This window comes from Saimiri boliviensis, chromosome 5 (assembly GCF_048565385.1).
Source record: "Saimiri boliviensis isolate mSaiBol1 chromosome 5, mSaiBol1.pri, whole genome shotgun sequence".
Classification (NCBI taxonomy): Eukaryota; Metazoa; Chordata; class Mammalia; order Primates; family Cebidae; genus Saimiri; species Saimiri boliviensis.
Window position 1 is genome coordinate 66200961 of NC_133453.1, and position 5780 is coordinate 66206740.

A 5780-nucleotide genomic window follows, 5' to 3' on the forward strand; every position below is an offset into this window, starting at 1 on the left:
AAATGGGCCTTTCCCAAAGCCAACATAATCTAAAGGCCTAATAAATTGTATGATTTGCTTGGATTTTAAACCTAATGACCAAAGACAAAAAGACCCTCTCTCACAATAATCTTACCTGCAACTGGAGGCGAAGCATGAATTCGACAACTTCTTAGCCTAGACAGGAGGTCTAGCACACCTGCCAGGCTACAGAGCTCTGAAAGGCTGCAAAGGAAGACACTAGATCTGAAATGCAAAGAGCTAAAGAACAGAGAAGCGTGCTCTGTCCTCAGATGCCCTGCATGCATTTCCTTTTCATGGCATCTCCCTTTTGATCCGTGCACCGAGAACTTCCATTAGCACCTGTAGCACTCCCCAGAGTGGACCCAAGCTTCCTGAGCCCCGAGGCTTCTTTGACCTCATCTCAGGGTTTCCTAGGCCATAGACTGCTTCTGAAACTCAGTCCTTGCATCTGCTATCCCAGCTCACCTTAGTGATGCTCATCAAACACAGCATTGCCAACCCATCCTCTTCACTCTGGCAAAGTAAGTCTAGGGCTGTTTAGGGATAAGGGGTATGGAATGGAAGAAGGAAGCTGAGCAAATGGACAATGGTCCTGCGATGAATCATTTGGTTCCTGGGTAAACTTCTGGTTTTCCTTGGATCTCAGTGGCCGTAGGTCACAGGTCCTACTGTTCCTTTTTGCCAGTAACTCCAGGCAGGGACTCTATGTATAAAGCCCTGGCAAGACAGCACTGGCTGCTTTTTTTCTGAAATTAATTGTTGTCGCATTCTCCCCACTGATGTCACTGAAACAGTAGTACTAAAAGGGAGTGGGAGCAGACCTCACCTCACCGTGCATCTTCCCACCTCTTCTTTTCACAGAAATATACATTGCACACGAATGTGCCAGAGGAGTGCGCCTTCACTGGCCATGCATTGATTTGACCTGCGATTGTGAGTAATTCCCATCCTAGCTATTCAGAGCAAACCATTTTCTCCTAGAGGTCTAGGGTTGCGGACACCAGGCTATCTAGACATCTCATTGGATCATAGTTAAAGATATAGAGAGAAGGCAAAAGTAAAGAAGGACAAAAGGATTAAGAAGCAGTTCCTTACCACCCCTCCCATACTGCCCATCCCTAAACAGCCCTAGACTTACATTGCCAGAGTGAAGAGGATGGGCTAGGAACGCTGTGTCTGATGAGCATCGCTAAAGTGAACTGGGATAGAGGTTGCAAGAACTTAGTTTCAGAAGCAGTCCGTGGCCTAGGAAAACCCTGAGATGAGATCAAGGATACTTCAAAGCTCAGAAATTTAGGCCCACTCTGAAGTGACCTTGGAGATACTGAGTGTCTAGAGCCACTGTTGTTCTGGAAGTCACCTAACTAGACTTGGTGCAAAGGAGCCAACCACTTCATCCTCTGGGTTCACCCCAGAGACTTTCACCCTTTGGCAGCCATAGCTCCTGCTGGAGACCACAGTGATTTTCAATAGGCTTAAGAGCCATCTCTCCAACCATGGACTAGGTGTGAATACTTGAACAGCTGTTAACCTTTCTGAGCTTCAGTTTTTCACCTGGAAAATGGAAATATCTCCCTGATAAAATAATGCAAGTCAAAAGCTTAGTGTCAGTACCATGCCAGGTTTTGAGAAAGCACTCTATAGGTAGTTACTATTATTCTTGTAGTTATTCATATTACACACTATTAATATTATTAAAACAGTTGGACTGATTTTAGATGGATCTCCATTTGTCCCATGCCCCTTTGGTACTGATGCCAGAAGTGGATGGAGAAGCTTTGGCAGGGGAGTCTGGAATTTAGGAACTTGTGGCTCCTCTAGTGCTGTGGCATCAGAATCTTTAGGTCATGGAAGAAGAGCTTCCCTGTCCAGGCTACCTTAGAATGGCAAAGAAGGGAGAGGTGATCAGCAACTTTGTTTACTCTTTCTCTGCTGTAGAGAAAATGAGGTTTTCTGAACCAGGATGAGGTTGTTTTCAGAACTTTGATGGGTTTTTCAGGAATGAAGGTTTATGCATGAAAGCAATTATAATTCTTGTAGGCATTCTTTTTTCCCACTGGTAGACCTGGAACTTCCAGAGACAAGCTTTTCTGAGCCCTTGTACCCCAGCAGCAGGGACATGTGTCTCCCTCTGCATGCCCCACCCCTCTGGCCATGCCCCTGCCAGCAGGCTGAGGACTTGTTCACAGGACTCAGTTCCAAAAAATAAGGAAGTAACTCAAACCAGTCTCTGACTCAGTTTTGGTCATTCTAAGTTAAATTCTTGTGAGATAGTGACTGTTCATAAAAAAGGAAAGTAGCTAACAACCTTATTCCTCAATGAAATATTACGATGAGAATGCAAGGACTGTATGAACAAGGTATTTGTAGACTTTCACTTGGGATCACAGTAGTTATAAAGGCCAAGAGATGATCATACTGTGATGAAAACCCTCAATGATACCTAAACATCTCCTAGGATGGAGCTTAGACTTCTCAGTCGAGCATGCAGAGTGGTCCCATCAAGCACCTCCTCCCTCCTCTTCAGTCTTAGGGAGGCATCCAGATAGTGACTAAGAACATCAGGGATGGTGGGCCTGGTAGTATTCATCAGTGTCAAGTTTTCAAGCAGAACTCAGGCATGTGGAAGCCTTAGCCCCAGGGAAGAGGTGGGCACCAGTGGACTCTGCTGCAAGATCCTGTGGCTCAGCTTGTTGGCATAACGAGCTGAGCCATGATGAGGTTAATCGAAGATCTGGAACCTTATGACTTGTGAATTATCAATTATCTCTGCTCAGGCTTGATGCCACGTGCAAGTTGGACAGTCCCGGCCCACTCCACTGTCTAGTACTTGTGGCCCTTTCCTTTCAAGATGCCTGAGGAAGTGTACCATGGAAAGGAGGAGGTGGAGACTTTTCAGGCAGAAGTTGCCCGATTCATGTATCTCAACATCAATACCTTCTATTCCAACCAGAAAATTTTTCTTCAAGAGTTGATCTCTAATGGATTGAATGCATTAAACAAAATTTGCTAAGAGCCTGACAGACTCTTCTGAGCTGAACAGCAGCAAAGAGATGAAAAAATTGACATCATCTTCAACCTTCAGGAATATACCCTGACTTTGTGGACACAGGCATTGGCATGACCAAGGATAAGGATGACCTCACAAATAATTTGGAAACCATTGCCAAGTCTACGAGATTCAGCAGTTTGGTGTTGGCTTTTAGTCTATCTACCTGGTGGCAGAGAAAGTGACTGTGATCACGCATCACAATGCTGATGAACAGTATGCCTGAGAGTCTTCCTCCACTGTATGGGTTGACCACAGCAAGCCCACTGGCAGGGGTCCCAAAGTGATCCTTCATCTTAAGGAAGACCAGATAGAGTACTTAGGAGAGAGACAAGTCAAAGTCAAAGAAGTAGTAAATAAGTACTCATAGCTCATAAGCTATCCCATCACTCTTTATGTGGGGGGAAGAAATGAGAGAAGGAAACCAGCGACCATGAGGCAAAAGAAGAGAAAGGCGAGAAAGAAGAGGAAAATAAAGATGCTGAGGAAAGGCTCAAGATTGAAGATGCAGGCTCAGATGACAGCCGTAAGAGTAAAAAAAAGAACAGAAAATTAAAGAGAAATACATTGATCAGAAAGAGCTAAACAAGACCAAGTTAATTGATTTGGACCAGAAACCCTCATGATGCCACCCAGGAGAAGTATGGGGAATTTTAAAAGAGCCTCATCAATAACGGGGAAGACATTTGGCAGTCAAGCATTTCTCTATAGGTCTGTTGGAATTCGGAGCACTGCTACTGAGCCCTCAATAGGCTCCCTTTGACCTCTTTGAGAACAAAAAGGAAAAGAACAACATCAAACCGTCTGTCCATCATGTGTTCATCATGGACAACTGCGATGAGTTGACACAAGAGTATCTTAACTTTATTTATGGTTTGGTTGACTCTCAGGATCTGCCCCTCAAAATCTCTTGAGAAATGCTCAAGCAGAGCAAACTCTTAAAAGTCATTCAAAAAACATTGTTGTGAAGTGCCTTGAGCTATTCTCTGAGCTGGTGGAAGACAAGGAGAACTACAAGAAATTCTGTCAAAATCTAGTATACTGATTTAAATGGTAATCATAACTACAAAATATCTTTATACCAACATGTAGACTGGTATTTGGCCAGTCTAATGTCTGGGTACCATGGCCCAGCCAGGTTGACACATAAAGTTTGCCGTCACACCAAGTAATCCAGCATTGCCATTCAAAAGGGTAGTTCTGCAAGTTATAAGAAACTTTAGCAGTGTGGAAGCCAATTAGTCAGGAAACAAGCCAAGTCACCTTAGGGCTTCACTGAGAGTCAAAGGGCAAATGGAAATGTATAAAATGGAGGAAATGAAGCCAGGGTACTCAAGATGTTTAAAAAGAAATAGAAGACTGTATGACGGAAATTAAGAGTACTACTGCTGAAAGGAGAATGGAACTGGCAAGGAATGCAGAAGGTGCCAAAACAAACAAAAGCATCCTTCAAACTCAGACCTGAATGTTCGGAACCCTGATACCCTTGCCCAGCTCCTTAGGCCTCTTGCCTCTTAGGCTCCAAGTATTACAGAAGCTGCTTCAGCAGCAGCAGAGCAAGGCCTGGGCCCAGCACTGGTAGAGGCGGAGGCCTAAGCCAATTTCCACCATAGAAAGGAATGCTCCAGAGGACAATAAAAGTGAGATCATCATGTGTCTATGAGTCTCTCCAGAAAAATATCAGATGTGAACTGTAAACCAGCCAAGATCCAGTTGTATAGGAAAAGTTAAAGCCAGACCAGAGCAGGGGCCAAAAGCTACAGAGAATCTGTGACAGCTGGTTGCATGCAAGGGAGCCAGCCCTAATGGCATGCAGGGAGAATTTGAGCTGGTGGAGTTGTTCTTTTACACTGTGAAGGACAGGAGTTCCTTTTCAGTAGAAAAGTGAGCAAATGTTATACCCATCTTTTTAAAGAAATGGGCACTGGCATTGTGAAAAGCAGTTGAGAGATATCTCAAAGAACTTACAACAGCACTACCATTCTACCCAGCAATCCATTACTGGGTATATATACAAAGGAATATAAATAATTCGACCATAAAGATACAGGCACATGTATGTTTATGGCAGCCATATTCACAATAATAATGACATGGAATCAACCTGAATGCCTAGCAAAGGTAGACAGGATAAAGAAAATGTCATATGTATACAACATGGAATACTACACAGTCATAAAAAAGAACAAAATCATGTCCTTTGCAGCAATATGGATGGAGCTGGAGGCCATTATCCTAAGCAAACTAACGCAGGAACAGAAACTAAATATCGCATGTTCTCACTAATAAGTGGTAGCTAAACATGGAGTACACATGCACACAAAGAAGAAACAGACACTGGGGCCTACTTGAGGGTGGAGGGTGGGAGGAGGGTGAGGATTAAAAAACTACCTAACAGATGCTATGTTTATTACCCGGATGATAAAATAATCTGTACACCAATCCTCTGTGACACACAACTTACTTACATAACAAACCTGCACATAGACCCCCAAACCTAAAATAAAAGTTTTAAAAAAGAGGAGAGAATGGGAGATAGGAATGAATTGATACAGTAATTATAGACCAGACAGCATTGAAAGCCAGGAAAATTTGATTGAAGCATTCATTAGTCACTGTATCAAAGAACATAAAATACTAGTAGGCAAACTGCCTTAGTCTGTTTGGCCTACTCTAACAAAATACCATAAACTAGGTGGCTTATAAACAGTAGAAACTTATTTCTTAT

General features: G+C 43.3%; 1 pseudogene; it reads left to right on the forward strand.

Annotated features, from left to right (window-relative positions):
- The first annotated feature begins 2854 nt into the window (after window positions 1–2854).
- On the forward strand, window positions 2855–4097 carry LOC101036683 (heat shock protein HSP 90-beta pseudogene; annotated as a pseudogene).
- Window positions 4098–5780: the final 1683 nt, after the last annotated feature.